The 20924-nt window shown below is 44.7% G+C and overlaps 1 protein-coding gene across 14 annotated transcripts in view; it reads left to right on the forward strand.

Annotated features, from left to right (window-relative positions):
- Positions 1 to 20924, forward strand: part of ptprt (protein tyrosine phosphatase receptor type T) — a 515339-nt gene that overhangs the window by 190706 nt on the left and 303709 nt on the right. The window lies entirely within an intron of this gene.

A 20924-nucleotide genomic window follows, 5' to 3' on the forward strand; every position in this document is an offset into this window, starting at 1 on the left:
GCTGGCTGTCATGTGCCTTTTACTGAGCAGGGGTTTCTGTCTGGCCACTCTACCATAAAGGCCTGATTGGTGGAGTGTTGCGGAGATGGTTGTCCTTCTGGAAGGTTCTTCCATCTCCACAGAGGAACTTTGGTGCTCTGTCAGAGTGACCATTGGGTTCTTGGTCACCTCCCTGACCAAGGCCCTTCTCTCCCGATGGCTCAGTTTGGCCAGCTTTAGGAAGAGTCTTGGCGGTTCCAAACTTCCATTTAAGAATTATGGAAACCACTGTGCTTTTGGGGACCTTCAATGCTGCAGAAATGTTTTGTTATCCTTCCCCAAATCTGTGCCTCAACACAATCCTATCTTGGAGCTCTATAGACAATTCCTTTGACCTCATGGCTTGGTTTTTGCTCTAACATGTACTGTCAACTGTGGGACCTTATATAGACTGGGGGGTGGGAGCAGGTTAAATGTTTGTTGGGGGGAATAGAATATCCATAAGGAGAGTGGGGGAGGGCACACAGAGAGGGGAAAAAAGGGGGTAGCAGTTAGCTATTGGCCAGTCTGATCGTTTTTTCCATGATACTTCTATACTGCCCATGTCTGAATGATGGAAGCGGGGAGAACAGGCCGTAGCTCGGGTGGCTAAGTTCCTTGATTATCTTTTTGGCCTTCCTGCGACACCTGGTGTTGTAGGTGTCTTCCCTGTGGCTCAGTTGGTGGAGCATGGTGTTTGCAACGGCAGCATGGTGTGTGCAACGCCAGGGTTGTGGGTTCGATTCCCACGGGGGCCAGTATAAAAAAAATAAAAATGCATGAAATGAAATGTATGAAATGTATGCATTCACTACTGTAAGTCGCTCTGGATAAGCGCGTCTGCTAAATGACTAAAATGTAAATGTAAAATGTGTCCTGGACGGAAAGCAGTGAGCGCCCAATGGTGCGTTTGGCTGAGTGTACCACCCTCTTTAGAGCCTTGTGGTCAGCGTCAGTGGAGTTGCCGTACCAGGCCAGTACGTTCTCGATGGTGCTCCTGAACAATGTGAGGGCCCTCGGGGACAGGCCAACTTTCTTCAGCCTCCTGAGGTTGAAGAGTCACTGCCGTGCTGCCTTCACCACGGTGTCCATGGGGTTTTTACCTTTACGTCAAGGAACTTGACGTTTTTTACCATCTCCACGGCGGCCCCATTGATGAGGATGGGGGCGTGCCCATCCTGGTTCCTCTTAATGTCCACAATCGGCTCCTTTGTTTTACTGACATTGAGGGAGAGATTGTTTACCTGGCACCTCTCTGTCGGGGTGCCTACCTCTGTAGGCCGTCTTGTCGTTGTTGTTAATCAGGCCTACTGCTGTCGTGTTGTCAGCTAATTTGAGGCCACACAGTCGTGGGTATACCGGGATTAGAGCTGGGGGCTGAGGACGCACTCTTGTGAGGCCCCTGTGTTGAGGATCAGTGTGGAGGAGGTAATGTTGCCTACCTTTACCACCTGGGGGCGGCCCGTTAGGAAGTCCAGGACCCAGTTACCTAGGGAGGAGTTCAGTCCCAGGGTCGAGAGCTTTGTGATGAGTTTAGAGTGTACTATGGCATTGAAGGCCAAGCTGTAGTCGATGAACAGCATCCTCACTATGCATTCCTTTTGTCCAGGTGGGTGAGGGCAGTGTGTCGTGCAATGGCAATGGCGTCATCCGTGGATCTGTCAGGGTGGTAGGCGATTGGAGAGGGTTGAGTGTATCAGGGAGGGAGGAGGTAATGTTGTCTTTGACTAGCCTCTCGAAGCACTTCATGATGATGGAAGTGAGTGCTACGTGTTGGTAGTCATTCAGTTCAGTTACTTTCCATTTCTTGGAAGAGGGATGATAGTGGACATCTTGAAACAGGTGGGGATAACAGCCTGAGCTAGAGAGATAAATGTCAGAAAACACAAAAGCTAGCTGGTCTGCACATGCTCTGAGGGCACGGCTAGGGTTACCGTCTGGGCGGCCTTGCGAGAGTTAACACGCTTGAATGACTTGCATTCGTCCTCCATGGAGAAAGTAAGCACGTAGCCCACGTTGTCCTCAGGGGATCTCCTCGGCAGCTCAGTGTAGTTATGCTTTTTTTTCCCGGGTAGGGCGGCATTGGTGTCCGCAACATAACTTGCTTTCCTTTTGTAAAACGTGATCGTTATAAACCCCTGCCACATAGGCATTGTGTCCGACCCGCTGAATGCCGCCTCGCCAAACGTTTTCCGGCGGCCCTGGTCTCGGCGTGATTCTAGAAAAAAGTTTTTTTTCCCCCCAAACATCTTTATATGCAGTCTGATTCAACAGGTTGAAATGTACATCTTGAAGCTTTCTCGTGCATTTCTTTAAAAAAAACTGACATTACCATCTAAAGTAATTTGAGACTTCTATTTCATGAGATAAAATGTAAAAACAAAATCAATGTAAATAAGGAACTATTTTAAAAGAAACACTCACCCACATTGAAGTTCAATGTAACTGGGATATGAGGTTAATTTAATCTCTTAATGAAGTGGTGTCCTATGACCATGTAGATCAAAAATAATTGTTGCAATTATTAGCTAATTCAATATCCCATTAATGAAGGTAAAGAATAACTGTCAACATTTTACTTCTATTGTAGCCAAATACATGAATAGAACCGTTGTAAAAACCTTGCAAAGAAATGGACAAAATCTCAATACCCAGGGCTGAACAGACCATACCCCCCTTATTTACAGTTATGTGACTAAATGAATGACCTTTTATGCTTTAAAAGATTTTCCTGCCAATGGAACTGGATGTCAATTCCCCTTTAATAACGTAGTAACTTTGTTTACAAGCAATAAATGACTGTTATATCAAGAGGCAAATTGAGGTATGGAAACAGGCAATGCTTAACTGCAAGAGGAAGACTTGATCAGCGACTTGATCAGGCTATTTGCATTCAGGCGCTCTGCTGTACCAACCTGCTGTACCACCCATCCCCTCGATAATAGCACTTCAATTATTGATTTCCCATTTATTAGATTACCTGAGGACCCGTAGGGTGAGGAAGATCCCCCATCCAGCAGTATACAGCCTCTATGATGAGTGAAGGTCAATGAGGGGGGCTGGCATGATGTTGAAATGGCCAAGTAGGAATAAGCCTATGGGCTTGTCGCATCGCGCCCTTTGCTTTCCTCCTGTTACTATGGGAAATGTGTAAAGCATAGTGGCACGATGTCGCTGTGATGCCCTATCGCTGTGATGAAGAGAGGAAGGGCGTGAGGAGGAGAGGGAAGCTTTGAACGAATGTGTGTTGGCACTGCCACAGATGAGGCTGGATGATAATAATTAGGGCATGGCGAGGGGAGAGGAGGCGAATCATGCAAGGCCATTACACATTGAGAAAAGGGAACATATGGGGTCCATGCCGCACGGCTCTGTGGCATCAACCCGCCACGGCTGCCTCTGCCGCCGGAGGAGAAGTGTGAAGGGACCCGTGAATTGGGTGTGTTTAATGTGTGAAATGGGCAGAGGTCCAACGGCGTGGGCTGGGGATGCACTCTCCCTTTCCTGGGTCCCTGGACAGGCCCCTGATCGGGGAGTGTAGTGGGGGGGTGTAGTAGCAGTGCTATGCAAGAGTGGTCGGAAATCATTTAAAACCGATGAGAAGGAGGAGCAGGAACTGCACTGTTTCAACCCCAGCTGCTCCACGGCTGGGCTGCTGGGTGGCAGCTGACTGTCCCCACTTTGCCTCAGATTTACAGCTTCGTAGTCTAACCCTTTTTTCTATATTTCCAGTGTATTAGCCTTCCTAGGGACACCACTGATTACTACCCTCATCTAGTCCGATGGTAAATTGGAGGCTTTTATTGTCTCAAGAAATTACTGTTGGGAAACGAAGGAATGAGAAATGTTTCGACTTTATCAGACTTAGCAGCAGCTGGCCCCAAATACAGGGCCCCTCCGATAATTGCATATTAAAGTGACAACTAGCAGAGCTTTAGCCATTTGTCATATCTTGGAACGCATTATGATGGTAGGAGTGTGACACTCAAATCTCTTTCTCACTCGGCGGAGGCAGCTCGGTTTTGTAAACAACAGCCCACACCATATAATGCTATCCATACACCCATAAAGGGAATTGAAACCTGCCAAACCTACACCCTGACGAATACACCCTAGTTAAGACGAATACACTGTGGCTATTGTCTCACTATATCCAATTCCTTCTCATTGTCATTATATTTTGGCAAAATGTGGCAGTGGGGCATGGCCAATTGTACGGTCTCCACCATTTTTTTTAAAGGCCGTCCTCTTGGCCGCAGAAACAAAATGTTGCAGTTTTTAAGCACATTTCCTGCAATTCTACATATTTTGCCAAACAGCAATATTTTGCCTCTGCGGCCAAGGGGAAGGCTTTTAAAATTTTTGGCCGAAGACCGTGCAATTTTCAGAATTTTCTATTTTGTCTGATGTCTAGTTTTTATTGGTAATTGATTGTTAGTTCTCAAAGATGATCTTATTTAAAAATACACTATATTTACAAAAGTATGTGGACACCTGTTGCTGATAGGTGTATAAAATCAAGCACACAGCCATGCAATCACAATAGCAGGCACTGTTATAGGATGCCACCTTTCCAACAAGTCAGTTCGTCAAATTTCTGCCCTGCTAGAGCTGTCCCGGTCAACTGTAAGTGCTGTTGTTGTGAAGTGGAAATGAGCAACTACGGCTCAGCCGCGAAGCTCACGGAATGGGACCACTGAGTGCTGAAGCGCGTAAAAAATTGTCTGTCCTCGGTTGCAACACTCACTTTTTAGTTCCAAACTGCCTCTTACATCAACGTCAGCACAAGAGCTGTTCGTCAGGAGCTTCAATAAATGGGTTTCCATGGCCGTGCAGCAGTACACAAGCCTAAGATCACCATGCGCAATGCCAAGCGTCGGCTGGACTGGTGTTAAGCTCGCTGCCATAGGACTCTGGAGCAGTGGAAATGCGCTTCACCATCTGGCAGTCTGACGGACAAATATGTGTTTGGCGGATGCCAGGAGAATGCTACCTGTCCGAATGCATAGTGCCAAATTTTTGGAATAAAGGTCTGGGGAATAAAGGTCTGGGGCTGTTTTTCATGGTTCGGGCTAGGCTCTTAGTTCCAGTGAAGAGAAATCTTAACACTACAGCATACAATGACATTCTAGACGATTCTGTGCTTCCAACTTTGTGGCAACAGTTTGGGGAAGGCTCTTTACTGTTTCAGCATGACAATGCTCCTGTGCACAAAGCGAGGGCCATACAGAAGTGGTGAAGTGGAAGAACTTAACTGGCCTGCACAGAGCCCTGACCTCAACCTCATCGAACACCTTTGGGATGAATTGGAGCCAACCTCACTAATGCTCTTGTGGCTGAATGGTAGCAAGTACCCACAGCAATGATCCAACATCTAGTGGAAAGCATTTCCAGAATAGTGGAGGCTGTTACAGCAGCAAAGAGGGGACAAATTCCATATTAATTTCCATGATTTTGGAATGAGATGTTTGACAAGTACCGTAAATTCCGGACTATAAGCCGCAACTTTTTTCCCACGCTTTGAACCTCGCGGCTTAAACAATGACGCGGCTAATATAGGGATTTTTCCCGCTTTCAAATTTCTTTTCTCCAAAAAAACACATTCTTTGACGTGCTCAGTTTTTTGGCGGCATGAAGCTTTCATTAGACCAATGAAATTGCCGAACGGGTTAAGGTCAAACAGTGACGAGAGCGACAATGAAACCGATCCAATATCGGATGAAGCAATTCTGAGGCTATTCAACTCCGACACCGAAGGAGATGACTTCAGTGGTTTCAGTGCACAGGAGGAGGAATATAGTGACCAATGACCTTCTTGGTAGGCTACTGTTTACTGCAAATGTTTTATTTTTTGTTACAAGCCGTGTTTTGTTAAAGCCTATTTATTTTTGTTACAAGCCGTGCTTCGTTAAAGCCTATTTATTTTTGTTACAAGCCGTGTTTCGTTAAAGCCTATATATTTTTGTTACAAGCCGTGTTTCGTTAAAGCCTGTGTAAAGTTCATTTGTTTCAATGTACCGGTAGGCACCTGCGGCTTATAGACATGTGCGGCTTATTTATGTTCAAAATAATAAGAATTTTTTTAAATTCAGTGGGTGCGGCTTATATTCAGGTGCACTCAATAGTCCGGAAATTACAGTAGGTGTCCACATACTTTTGGTCATGTAGTTTATATAGCTCTTTTCTACATACTTTATACATTTTAGTCATTTAAGTTTACAGAAAACTATTTTCGAAAACAGACATACAGTGCCTTGGGAAAGTATTTAGACCCTTTGACTTTTTCCACATTTTGTTACGTTAGAGCCTTATTCTAAAATGGATTCATAATTTTTTTTTATTCAGCAATACACACACAATAGCCCATAATGACAAAGGGAAAGCAGGTTGTTAGAAATGTGTGCAAAATGTTATAAATTACAAAACATAAATACCTTATTTACATAAGTATTCAGACCCTTTGCTATGAGACTCGATGTTGAGCTCAGGTGCATCCTGTTTCCATTGATTATCTTTGAGATGTTTCTACAACTTGGTTGGAGTCCACCTATGGTTAATTCAATTGATTTGGTAAGGCACGCACTTGTCAAAATAATTTCCCAAAGTTGACAGTGCATGTCAGAGGAAAAACCAAGCCATGAGGTCGAAGTAATTGTCCTTAGAGCTCCGAGACAGAATTGTGTCGAGGCACAGATCTTGGGAAGGCTATGAAAACATTTCTGCAACATTGAAAGTCCCCAAGAACACAATGGCCTCCATTATACTTAAATGGAAGAAGTTTGGAAACCCCAAGACTCTTCCTAGAGATGGCCGCCCAGCCAAACTGAGCAATCGGGGGAGAAGGGCCTTGGTCAGGGAGGTGACCAACCCAATGGTCACTCTGACAGAGCTCCAGAGTTCCTCCTACATTTACATAAGGCACCTTATGTAAATGTCATGGGAGAACCTTCCAGAAGGACAACCATCTCTGCAGCACTCCACCAATCAGGCCTTTATTTAATCAGGCCAGCCACTCTTCAGTAAAATGCACATGATAGCACGCTTGGAGTTTTCCAATAGGCACCTAAAAACTCTCAGACCATTAGAAACGAGATTCTCTGGGCTGATGAACCAATATTGAACTATTTTACCTGAATGCCAAACGTCACATCTGGAGGAAACCTGGCACCATCCCTACGGTTAAGGATGGTAGTGGCAGCCTCATGCTGTGGGGATGTTTTTCAGCAGCAGGGACTAGGAGACTAGTCAGGATCGAGGGAAATATGAATGGAGCAAAGTACAGAAAGATCCTTGGTGAAAACCTGCTCGAGAGTGCACAGGACCTCAGACTGGTGCGAAAGTTCACCTTCCAACAGGAAATTACCCTAAGCACACAGTCAAGACAATAAAGGAGTGGCTTCAGAACAAGTCTCTGAATGTCCTTGAGTGGCCCAGCCAGAGCCTGGAATTGAACCCGATCGAACATCTCTGGGGAGACCTCAAAATAGCTGTGCAGCAGCGATCCCCATCCAACCTGACAGAGCTTAAAAGCATCTGCATAGAAGAATGGGAGAAACTCCTCAAATACAGGTGTGCCAAGCTTTTGTAGCGTCATACCCAAGACTCGAGGTTGTAATCGCTGCCAAAGGTGCTTCAACAAAGTACTGAGTAAAGGGTCTGCATAATTATGTTAATGTGATATTTCAGTTTTTTATGTTTTCTAAATTAGCAAAAAAGTTTTTTACTTTGTCATTATGCGGTATTGTGTGTAGATTTGATGGGGGGGAAACTATTTCATACATTTTAGAATAAGGCTGTAACGTAACAAAATGTGGAAAAAGTCAAGGGGTATGAATACTTTACAAAAGCTATATATCTATATATACAGTTGAAGTCAGAAGTTTATATACACCTTAGCCAAATACATTTAAACTCAGTTTTTCACCATTCCTGACATTTAATCCTAGTAAAAATTCCCTGTCTTACGTCAGTTAGGATCATCACTTTATTTTAAGAATGTGAAATGTCAGAATAATAGTAGAGAGAAGGATTTAATTCAGCTTTTATTTCTTTCATCACATTCCCAGTGGGTCAGATGTTTACATACACTCAATTAGTATTTGGTAGCATTGCCTTTAAATTGTTTAACTTGGGTTAAACATTTCGGGTTGCCTTCCACAAGCTTCCCACAATAAGTTAGGTGAATTTTGGCCCATTCCTCCTGACAGAGCTGGTGTAACTGAGTCAGGTTTGTAGGCCTCCTTGCTCGCACACGGTTTTTCAGTTCTGCCCACACATTTTCTATAGGATTGAGGTCAGGGCTTTGTGATGGCCACTCCAATACCTTGACTTTGTTGTCCTTAAGCCATGTTGCCACAACTTTGGAAGTATGCTTGGGGTCATTGTCCATTTGGAAGAACCATTTGCGACCAACCTTCCTGACTGATGTCTTGAGATGTTGCTTCAATATATCCACATAATTTTCCTCCCTCATGATGCCATCTATTTTGTAAAGTGCACCAGTCCCTCCTGCAGCAAAGCATCTCCACAAAATGATGCTGCCACCCCAGTGCTTCATGGTTGGGATGGTGTTCTTCGGCTTACAAGCATTCCCTTTTTTCCTCCAAACATAACGATGGCCATTATGGCCAAACAGTTCTATTTTTGTTTCATCAGACCAGAGGACATTTCTCCAAAACGTACGAACTTTGTCCCCATGTGCAGTTGCAAACCGTAGCCTGACTTTTTTATGGCGGTTTTGGAGCAGTGGCTTCTTCCTTGCTGAGCGGCCTTTCAGGTTATGTCGATATAGATACTTTTGTATCTGTTTCCTCCAGCATCTTCACAAGGTCCTTTGCTGTTGTTCTAGGATTGATTTGCATGGTCTCAGCATGACGGCTGCATGGTCTCATGGTATTTATACTTGCGTACTATTGTTTGTACAGATGAACGTCGTACCTTCAGGCGTTTGGAAATTGCTCCCAAGGATGAACCAGACTTGTGGAGGCCTCCAATCTTTTTTTGAGGTCTTGGCTGATTTCTTTTAGATTTTTCGATAATGTCTAGCAAAGAGGCACTAAGTTTGAAGGTAGGACAAAAGGAAGGTACACCTCCAATTGACTCAAATTATGTCAATTCAAAGTATTAAATCCAAGATGGCGTGGGAGTCAGACGTCTTTGTCCTGTCGTGTCCCTTGTATATATCTTTTTACATATTTTTCTTCGCATATCTTTTAAAAATATTTTCCTAAACAACTTCTAAATACTCTCCTGCAACCCGCCTCACCCAATGTGGCGTGGATCTGTTTTTTTAAGTATTTCTATTTACTTCGGCTCTGGTATCCCTCAACTGAAGCTAGCCAGCTAACTACCTACCAGCTATCAGTCAGCAAACCATTGCTAGCGGTCATCAGCTAACCTTTAGCTCTGAAAGCTCTCGCCAGTTCGAACAACGTGACTCAAACCAGAGCATAACGGACCTATTATTATTATTATTATTTTTTCCCCCCATATCCCCAGATTCCTACCGCAAACTCAGAACATTTTCATCAGGATCTTTGCAACTAGCTAACCGCAATCCCGGGTGACTACTCCTGGTTAGTGCTTCCATCCTGGAGCAAGCACCAATTAGCCTGAAGCTAGCCCGGCCAGGGCTCCTGAGCTACCACCGAAGCCCACTCCTGGGCTACAGTATCCGGACCCCTTCTACTGCCGGTACGGGGCACGGAAACCCGCCGATCCTCTACGACTGGAATACCGACATAATCTGCCCGAGGATTCCAACAGGCTCCTCAGGCGCGACGTCCCTTGAAGGCCCATTCTGCTAACCCGCGACCTTCTAGCTACCTAGAGCTACTTTGAACCCTACTAATTCCACGACTGGTCTATCGACGTCACCGCACGAAGAGGCAAAAACAGACTTACCCCCATCGCGACATCCCCCAAAGGCTAACTTGCTTGCCCCGGTCTGCTAACTGCTAGCTTGCCTGCCCCGGTCTGCTAACTGCTAGCCCCGGTCTGTCAACTGCTTGCTTGCTAACCTGGTCTGCTAACTGCTAGCTTGCCAGCCCCGGTCTGCTAACTGCTAGCTTGTTAACATTGGCCTGCTAACTGTCTGAATCGCCGTGTCCCCAGTCAGCCCAACCACTCACTGAACCCATATGTTCACTTGGCTACGCATGCCTCTCTCTAATATCAATATGCCTCGTCCATTACTGTCCTGGTAAGTGATTACTGTCTTATTTCACTGTAGAGCCTCTAGCCCTGCTTAATATGCCTTAACCAACCTTGTTGTTCCACCTCCTACATATGCGATGACATCACCTAGTTTAAACGTCTCTAGAGACTATATCTCTCTCATCATTACTCAATGCCTAGGTTTACCTCCAATGTACTCACATCCTCCTTACTTTTGTCTGTACACTATGCCTTGAATCTATGCTATCGTGCCCAGAAACCTGCTCCTTTTACTCTCTGTTCCGAACGTGCTAGACGGCCAGTTCGTATAGCCTATAGCCGTACCCTTATCCTACTTCTCCTCTGTTCCTCTGGTGATGTGGAGGTTAATCTAGGGCCTGCAGTGCCTAGCTCCACTCCCACTCCCCAGGTGCTCTCATTTGTTGACTTCAGTAACCGTAAAAGCCTTGGTTTCATGCATGTTAACATTAGAAGCCTACTTCCTAAGTTTGTTTTACTCACTGCTTTAGCACACTCTGCCAACCCGAATGTCTTAGCCGTGTCTGAATCCCGGCTTAGGAAAACCACCAAAAACCTTGAAATCTCCATCGCTAACTATAACATTTTCCACCAAGATAGAACTGCCAAAGGGGGCGGTGTTGCAATCTACTGCAAAGATAGCCTGCAGAGTTCTGTATTACTATCCAAGTCTGTACCCAAACAATTCGAGCTTCTACTTCTAAAAATTCACCTTTCCAGAAACAAGTCTCTCACTGTTGCTGCTTGCTATAGACCTCCCTCTGCCCCCAGCTTTGCCCTCGATACCATATGTGAATTGATTCCCCCCATCTCTTCTGAGCTCATGCTTAACACCCCGGCCATCCTACAATCCAAGCTTGATGCCCTCAATCTCACACAAATTGTCAATGAACCTACCAGGTACAACCCCAAATCCGTTAACACGGGCACCCTCATAGATGTCATCCTAACTAACTCGCCCTCCAAATACACCTCTGCTGTTTTCAATGAAGATCTCAGCGATCACTGCCTCATTGCCTGCATCCGTAATTGGTCAGCGACCAAACGACCACTCCTCATCACTGTCAAACGCTCCCTAAAACACTTCGGCGAGCAGGCCTTTTTAATCGACCTGGCTGGGGTATCCTGGAATGACATTGACCTCATCCCGTCAGTAGATGATGCCTGGCTATTCTTTAAAAGTGCCTTCCTCACCATCTTAAATAAGCATGCCCCACTCAAAAAATGTAGAACCAGGAACAGATATAGTCCTTGGTTCACTCCAGACCTGTCTGCCATTGACAGTACAAAAACATCCTGTGGCGTTCTGCATTAGCATCGAATTGCCCCCGTGATATGCAACTTTTCAGGGAAGTTAGGAACAAATATACACAGGCAGTTAGGAAAGCTAAGGCTAGCTTTTTCAAACAGAAATGTACATCCTGTAGGACTAACTCAAAAAAGTTCTGAGACACTGTAAAGTCCATGGAGAATAAGAGCACCTCCTCCCAGCTGCCCACTGCTCTGAGGCTAGGAAACACTGTTACCACCGATAAATCCACTATAATTGAGAATTTCAATAAGCATTTCTCTACGGCTGGCCATGGTTTACACCTGGCTACCCCTACCCCGGTCAACTGCCCGGCACCCTCCACAGCAACCCGCCAACGCCCCCACCATTTCTCCTTCAACCAAATTCAGATAGCTGATGTTCTGAAAGAGCTGCAAAATCTGGACCCATACAAATCAGCCGGGCTAGACAATCTGGACCCTCTCTTTCTAAAACTATCTGCCGAAATTGTTGCAACCCCTATTACTAGCCTGTTCAACCTCTCTTTCGTATCATCTGAGATTCCCAAAGATTGGAAAGCTGCCACGGTCATCCCCCTCTTCAAAGGGGGTGACACTCTAGACCCTAACTGGTACAGACCTATATCTATCCTACCCTGTCTTTCTAAGGTCTTCGAAAGCCAAGTTCAAACAGATTACCGACCATTTCGAATCCCACCGTACCTTCTCCGCTATGCAATCTGGTTTCAGAGCTGGTCATGGGTGCACCTCAGCCACGCTCAAGGTCCTAAACGACATCATAACCGCCATCGATAAGAGACATTACTGTGCAGCCGTATTCATCGACCTGGCCAGGGCTTTCGACTCTGTCAATCACCACATTCTTATTGGCAGACGCGACAGCCTTCGCTTCTCAAATGATTGCCTCGCCTGGTTTACCAACTACTTCTCTGATAGAGTTCAGTGTGTCAAATCGGAGGGCCTGTTGTCTGGACCTCTGGCAGTCTCTATGGGTGTCCCACAGGGTTCAATTCTCAGGCCGACTCTCTTCTCTGTATACATCAATAATGTTGCTCTTGCTGCTGGTGATTCTCTGATCCACCTCTATGCAGACGACACCATTCTGTATACTTCTGGCCCCTCTTTAGACACTGTGCTAACTAACCTCCAGACGAGCTTCAATGCCATACAAATCTCCTTCCGTGGCCTCCAACTGCTCTTAAACGCAAGTAAAACCAAATGCATGCTCTTCAATCGATTGCTGTCTGCAGCTGCTCGCCCGTCCAGCTCTGACTTAGAATACGTGGACAACTACAAGTACCTGAGTGTCTGGTTAGACTGTAAACTCTCCTTCCAGACTCACATTAAGCATCTCCAATCCAAAATTAAATCTAGAATCGTCTTCCTATATCGCAACAAAGTATCCTTCACTCATGCTGCCAAACATGCCCTCGTAAAACTTACCATCCTACCGATCCTCAACTTCGGTGATGTCATCTATAAAATAGCTTCCAACACTCTACTCAACAAACTGGATGCAGTCTATCACAGTGCCATCCGTTTTGTCACCAAAGCTCCATACACTACCCACCATTGCAACCTGTATGCACTCTTTGGTTGGCCCTCGCTTCATACTCATCGCCAAACTCACTGGCTACAGGTTATCTACAAGTCTCTGCTAGGTAAAGCCCTGCCCTATCTCAGCTCCCTGGTCACCATAGCAGCACCCACTCGTAGCATGTGCTCCAGCAGGTATATCTCACTGGTAACCCCCAAAGCCAATTCCTCCGTTGGTCGTCTTTCCTTCCAGTTCTCTGCTGCCAATGACTGGAACGAAATTCTCTGCAAAAATCTCTGGAGACTCATACAGTGAGGGAAAAAAGTATTTGATCCCCTGCTGATTTTGTACCTTTGCCCACTGACGAAGATATGAACAGTCTATAATTTTAATGGTAGGTTTATTTGAACAGTGAGAGACAGAATAACAACAAAAAAATCCAGAAAACTGTATGTCAAAAATTTTATAAATTGATTTGCATTTTAATGAGGAAAATAAGTATTTGACCCCCTCTCAATCAGAAAGATTTCTGGCTCCCAGGTGTCTTTTATACAGGTAACGAGCTGAGATTAGGAGCACACTCTTAAAAGGAGTGCTCCTAATCTCAGCTTGTTACCTGTTTAAAAGACACCTGTCCACAGAAGCAATCAATCAGATTCCAAACTCTCCACCATGGCCAAGACCAAAGAGCTCTCCAAGGAAGTCAGGGACAAGATTGTAGACCTACACAAGGCTGGAATGGGCTACAAGACCATCGCCAAGCAGCTTGGTGAGAAGGTGACAACAGTTGGTGCGATTATTCGCAAATGGAAGAAACACAAAAGAACTGTCAATCTCCCTCGGCCTGAGGCTCCATGCAAGATCTCACCTCGTGGAGTTGCAATGATCATGAGAACGGTGAGGAATCAGACCATAACTACACGGGAGGATCTCGTCAATGATCTCAAGGCAGCTGGGACCATAGTCACCAAGAAAACAATTGGTAACACACTACGCCGTGAAGTACTGAAATCCTGCAGCGCCCGCAAGGTCCCCCTGCTCAAGAAAGCACATATACATGCCCGTCTGAAGTTTGCCAATGAACATCTGAATGATTCAGAGGACAACTGGGTGAAAGTGTTGTGGTGAGATGAGGCCAAAATGGAGCTCTTTGGCATCAACTCAACTTGCCATGTTTGGAGGAGGAGGAATGCTGCCTATGACCCCAAGAACACCATCCCCACCGTCAAACATGGAGGTGGAAACATTATGCTTTGGGGGTGTTTTTCTGCTAAGGGTACAGGACAACTTCACCGCATCAAAGGGACGATGGACGGGGCCATGTACCGTCAAATCTTGGGTGAGAACCTCCATCCCTCAGCCAGGGCATTGAAAATGGGTCGTGGATGGGTATTCCAGCATGACAATGACCCAAAACACACTGCCAAGGCAACAAAGGAGTGGCTCAAGAAAAAGCACATTAAGGTCCTGGAGTGCCCTAGCCAGTCTCCAGACCTTAATCCCATAGAAAATCTGTGGAGGGAGCTGAAGGTTCGAGTTGCCAAACGTCAGCCTCGATACCTTAATGACTTGGAGAAGATCTGCAAAGAGGAGTGGGACAAAACCCTCCTGAGATGTGTGCAAACCTGTTGGCCAACTACAAGAAACGTCTGACCTCTGTGATTGCCAACAAGGGTTTTGCCACCAAGTACTAAGTTGTGTTTTGCAGAGGGGTCAAATACTTATTTCCCTCATTAAAATGCAAATCAATTTATAACGTTTTTGACATGCGTTGTTCTGGATTTTTTGTTGTTATTCTGTCTCTCACTGTTCAAATAAACTTACCATTAAAATTATAGACTGATCATTTCTTTGTCAGTGGGCAAACGTACAAAATCAGCAAGGGATCAAATACTTTTTTCCCTCACTGTATCTCCCTCACTAGCTTTAAGCACCAGCTGTCAGAGCAGCTCACAGATCACTGCACCTGTACATAGCCCATCTGTAAACAGCCCATCTATCTACCTACCTCATCCCCATACTGTATTTATTTATATATCTTGCTCCTTTGCACCCCATTATCTCTACTTGCACATTCATCTTCTGCACATCTACCATTCCAGTGTTTAATTGCTATATTGTAATTACTTCGCCACCATGGCCTATTTATTGCCTTAACTTACCTCATTTGCACTCACTGTATATAGACTTTTTGTTTTCTTTTGTTCTACTGTATTATTGACTGTATGTTTTGTTTATTCCATGTGTAACTGTGTTGTTGTATGTGTCGAATTGCTATGCTTTATCTTGGCCAGGTCGCAGTTGCAAATGAGAACTTGTTCTCAACTAGCCTACCTGGTTAAATAAAGGTAAAACAAAATAAAAAATTTGCCTATCAGAAGCTTTTAAAGCCATGACATAATTTTCTGGAATTTTCCAAGCTGTTTAAAAGCACAGTCAACTTAGTGTATGTAAACTTCTGACCCACTAGAATTGTGATACAATGAATTATAAGTGAAATAATCTGTCTGTTACAATTATTGGGAAAATGAGTTGTCGTGCACACAGTAGATGTCCTAATCAACTTACCAAAACTATAGTTTGTTAACAAGAAATTTGTGGAGTGGTTGAAAAACAAGTTTTAATGACTCCAACCTAATGTGTATCTAAACTTCCGACTTCAACTATTTATATATATATATATATATATATATATATATATATATATATATATATATATATATATATATATAGTATGATTCATTTCAGTGTGTATGGGAGAAAGTGGACCGTGGAAACAGACAATTTTTCCAGGAATGGATCACAATAAAAATGCCATAGGCTGTACCTGTTGTGTGGCTGTTTGGGGTGTGATCTAGGCCTACATGTTAAAATCCCAACAACGTCAGTCATAGTGAAGATAACAATGGATTTTCATTAGTTCAGTGTTATATATGGGGTACAGGGAGTAAGTTCAATTCATTATAAGAGATGAGTCCTGTAACCACTTTTACCTCAGCACATTGTTTGCTAACATTTGCTTACACTTTCATGTCAGCAAAAATATGTCACTTTAGAAGATTGTCATGTCTTTCATGGTAATTGAATTGCTCTCCATATGACCCCATGGTGCCTGTACAAGGTGTGAAACTTGTGAGGAAATGTAACACCCCAGTACTCATCAGGTAGACACTTCTAGAGGTTAAGGGGGGCTGGTTAACACACATCGCAGATATTGGCTGTGTGTTGATCCTGGAGGGTGTGTGTGTGTGTGTGTGTGTGTGTGTGTGTGTGTGTGTGTTTATATGTATGATTAAAAATGTGTGTATCTGCGAGTGTGTGTGTGTTGGCAAGATGAAGTTTGTGAGAGTGCTGATGTAAAACGGCGGTGGCTGAGGCGAATGAGAAATGTAATCAGCCTAGTTCACTAGCCATGGCCTGGTTAGGGTCTCCACTATATTGGTTCACCACTGAATTTTTTCGCCCTATTCCGGACCCAAAGTTGTGATGATTGATATATCATCTTTGCATAGCCCATTGATGTGCTTAACATAATTTTGTGATGAATCGTCTGATTCCACATGCCATTCTATGACCCTATTCACATTAGCAGACAGCATGTATCACTGGTGATATATAATGTGGCAGACGACATTTACCTGGAAAGAGGTTGTCGTCATTTTAACCTTCTCATTTGATCTCCACTGACACATTTAAGTTCTCATTTTTGTCAGGGAATTCATTAGTGTTTCAAGGGGAGCTGCCCTGGCTGCTAGCGTGCTGTGCTAACGTGCTAGTTGTTTGAAGGGATAAGTGTATCAGTTAGAATCAGGTAATCGTCTGGGTCAAGTATTCAAGCTAAATTAAATAATTCCATTCATGGAATAATTTACTGAGTTAATCTACAGTTATTATGAATTTAGAGGGAAATTATGTTGTCCGAAGACAATTTTTCTAGTAACTGAACCTAATCCTCTAATTGCTACTCTCTCATGTAAGTTGGTACATTATGAAATAAAAGCCTTTATGATATAGGTCACTTGCCTTGTGCCAGAAACCTTCCAGATCTTTTTGCCCACTGTAGAATGGCCTGCTGCCAAATGTGAGGCAAGCTATAAAACCACATACTAATCTAAAAAACAGTAATAAAAGGTTAGAGATAGTCTAAATAAAGTATTTTTTGGGGCCGGTATGTGGGCTCTGAATGTGTGTATCCAAACAGAAACAAATGTCTTGGTTTTGTTTTACCTCAGATTAGTACATCAATTGGAAGGCATTCGATCCAGAACGTTGACATGTCCCTGGCTTGGTGTTCAGTTATCAAAGCAACGTCCCTGAGAATGTCTGTGTCGCTTCAATATATTCTTTGTTATTCCAGCAGCACGTCCTCTCACACCTATTCATCTCTCTTCCTGTCTGAACCTCACACATTTTACACTACCTTTACTTTGAATCCATCTCTCTGCTCTCTGTCTTTATTTTCTCTCCTTGCAGATTTCAACAATATTGTGTAATAAAAGTACAGTAGTTCACAGTCGCAATAGTTCCTCAGACATTCCTGAGACTTGATGGGTCTGTGTTCAAATAGTATGTTTTCTTTCATATACCTTTTAGCATTTGAATAAAAGATCACAGAAATGTCCCATACGCACAAAAAAGCTTATTTCTCTCAAATTTGTGCACAAATTTGTTGACATCCTTGTTAGTGAGCAGTGTATCCTTTGTCAAGATAATCCACCCACCTGACGGGTGTGTCATATCAAGAAGCTTAAACAGCATGATCATTATGCAGATGGCGCCAACAGAGAGTGTCACCTCGCTTCTAGTCCTTAGGAAACATTGCAGTATTTCATTTTTTTATGTATTATTTCTAACATTTTTAGCCCAGAAAATCTTAAGTGTTATTACATACAGCCGGGAAGAACTATTGGATATCAGAGCAACGTCAACTCACCAGCACTACGACCAGGAATACGACTTTCCCGAAGCGGATCCTTTATTCGAACCACCCAAGGCATTCGAACTGATTGCAGAGGCTGACCCAAAATAATGTCGCCACAAAAGAGGTAGACGGAGCGGGCTTCTGGTCAGACTTCAGAGGCACGCACACCACCCACCGCTTCCGAGTATATTACTCGCTAATGTCCTGTCTCTAGATAACAAGGTAAACGAAATTAGGGCAAGGATTGTAACATACTCTTTGTCACAGAAACACGGCTCTCTGGGGATATGCTGTTGGAGTTGGTACAGCCACCGGGATTCTTTGTGCGTCGTGCCGACAGAAATAAACATCTCTCCTGGAAGAAGAAGGGCGGGGGTGTATGTTTCATGATTAACGACTCATGGTGTAATTGTAACAGCATACAGGAACGCAAGTCCTTTTGTTCACCTGACCTAGAATTCCTCACGATCAAATGCCGACCGTATTATCTACCAAGAGAATTTTCGTCGGTTATTGTCACAGCCATGTATATCCCCCCTCAAGCCGATACCAAGACAGCCCTCAAGGAACTTCACTGGACTCTATGCAAACTGGAAACCATATATCTTGAGGCTGCATTTATTGTAGCTGGGGATTTTAACAAAGCTAATTTGAGAACAAGGCTACCTAAATTCTATCAGCATATTGATTGTAGTACCCGGGCTGGCAAAACACTGGATCACTGCTACTCTAACTTCCGCAATGCGTACAAGGCCCTCCCCTGCCCTCCCTTCGGCAAATCTGACCACGACTCCATTTGCTTCTCCCCTCGTATAGGCAGGAACTCAAACAGGATGTACCCGTGACAAAGACTATTCAACGCTGGTCTGACCAATTGGAATCCACACTTCAAGGTTGTTTTGACTGGGACATGTTCCGGGTAGCCTCAGGTTAATATAGATTTACACGCTGATTCGGTGAGTGAGTTTATAAGGAAGTGCATAGGAGATGTTCCTACTGTGACTATTAAAACCTACCCTAACCAGAAACCGTGGATAGAGGATATCTTTTGCGCAAAACTGAAAGCACGAACCACCGCATTTAACCATTTAAAGGTGACCAGGAATATGGCTGAATACAAACAGTATAGTTATTCCCTCCGCAAGGCAATCAAACAATCGAAATGTCAGTATAGAGACAAAGTGGAGTCGCAATTCAACGGCTCAGACACGAGACGTATGTGCCAGGGTTTACAGGCAATCACGGACTACAAAACAAAACACCCACTACACTTGCTCGCTTTGAGGATAATACAGTGCCACCGACGCAGCCCGCTACCAAGGACTGTGGGCTCTCCTCCTCCATGGCCGACATGAGTAAAACATTTAAACGTGTTAAGCAAGGCTGCTGGCCCAGACACATGTGCAGACCAGCTGGCTGGTGTGTTTACGGACATATTCAATCTCTCCCTATCCCAGTCTGCTGTCCCCACATGCTTCAAGATGGCCACCATTGCTCCTGTACCCAAGAATGCAAAGGTAACTGACCTAAATGACTGTCGCCCCGTAGTGCTTACTTCTGTCATCATGAAGTGTTTTGAGAGGCTAGACAAGGATCATATCACCTCCACTTTACCGGTCACCCTAGACCCACTTCAATTTGCTTACTGCCCCAATAGGTCCACAGACGATGCAATCACCATCACACTGCACACTTCCCTAACCAATCTCGACAAGAGGAATACCTGTTCATTGACTACAGCTCAGCATTCAACACCATAGTACCCTCCAATCTCATCATTAAGCTTGAGGCCCTGGGTCCCAGCCCCGCCCTTCGCAATTGGGTCCTGGACTTCCTGACGTGCCGCCAGCAGGTGGTGAAGGTAGGAAACAACATATCCGCTTCGTTGATCCTCAACACTGTGGCCCCACAAGGGTGCATGCTCACCCCTCCTGTACTCCCTGTTCACCCACGACTGCGTGGCCATGTTTGCAGACAACACAACAGTAGTAGGCTTGATCAACGACGAGACAACCTATAGGTAGGAGGTGAGGGCACACGGAGTGTGGTGTCAGGAAAACAACTTCTCACTCAATGTCAACAAAACAAAGGAGATGATCATGGACTTCTGGAAAACAGAAGAGGGAGCACCCCCCCATCCACATCGACGGGACAGCAGTGGAGAAGGTGGAAAGTTCCTTGGCATACACATCACAGACAAACTGAAATGGTCCACCCAAACAGACGGTGTGGTGAAGAAAGCGCAACAGCACCTCTTCAACCTCAGGAGGCTGAAGAAATTTGGCTTGTCACCTAAAACCCTTACAAACTTTTGCAGATGCACAATTGAGAGCATCCTGTCGGGCTGTATTACCGCCTGGTACGGCAACTGTCCTGCCCACAACCATAGGGCTCTCCAGAGGGTAGTGAGGTCTGCACAACGCATCACCGAGGGCAAACTACCTGCCCTCCAGGACACCTACACCACCCGATGTTACAGGAAGGCCAAAAAGATCATCAAGGACAACAACCACCCGAGCCACTGCCTGTTCACCCCGCTACTATCCAGAAGGCGAGGTCAGTACAGGTGCATCAAAGCTGGGACCGACAGACAGAAGCTGTTTTTCAATCTCAAGGCCATCAGACTTTTAAACAGCCATCACTAACACAGACAGGCTGCTGCCTACATACAGACTTGAAATCAAGCTGTCTCTAATAAGGAGTATTTCTGTCTGTAATAAAGCCCTTTTGTGGGAAAAACTCATTCTGATTGGCTGGTCCTGGCCCCAGTGGGTGAGCCTGGGTCCCATGTGGGTGGGCCTATGCCCTCCCAGGCCCACTCAAGGCTGTGCCCCTCCACAGTTGTGAAATCCATAGATTAGGGCCTAATTTATTTATTTGTTGACTGATTTCATAATATGAACTGTAAGTCAGTAAAATCAATGAAATTGTTCAATGTATGAGAGAGCGAGAGAACTATGTAAG

This window comes from Salmo trutta, chromosome 14 (assembly GCF_901001165.1).
Source record: "Salmo trutta chromosome 14, fSalTru1.1, whole genome shotgun sequence".
NCBI lineage: Eukaryota > Metazoa > Chordata > Actinopteri > Salmoniformes > Salmonidae > Salmo > Salmo trutta.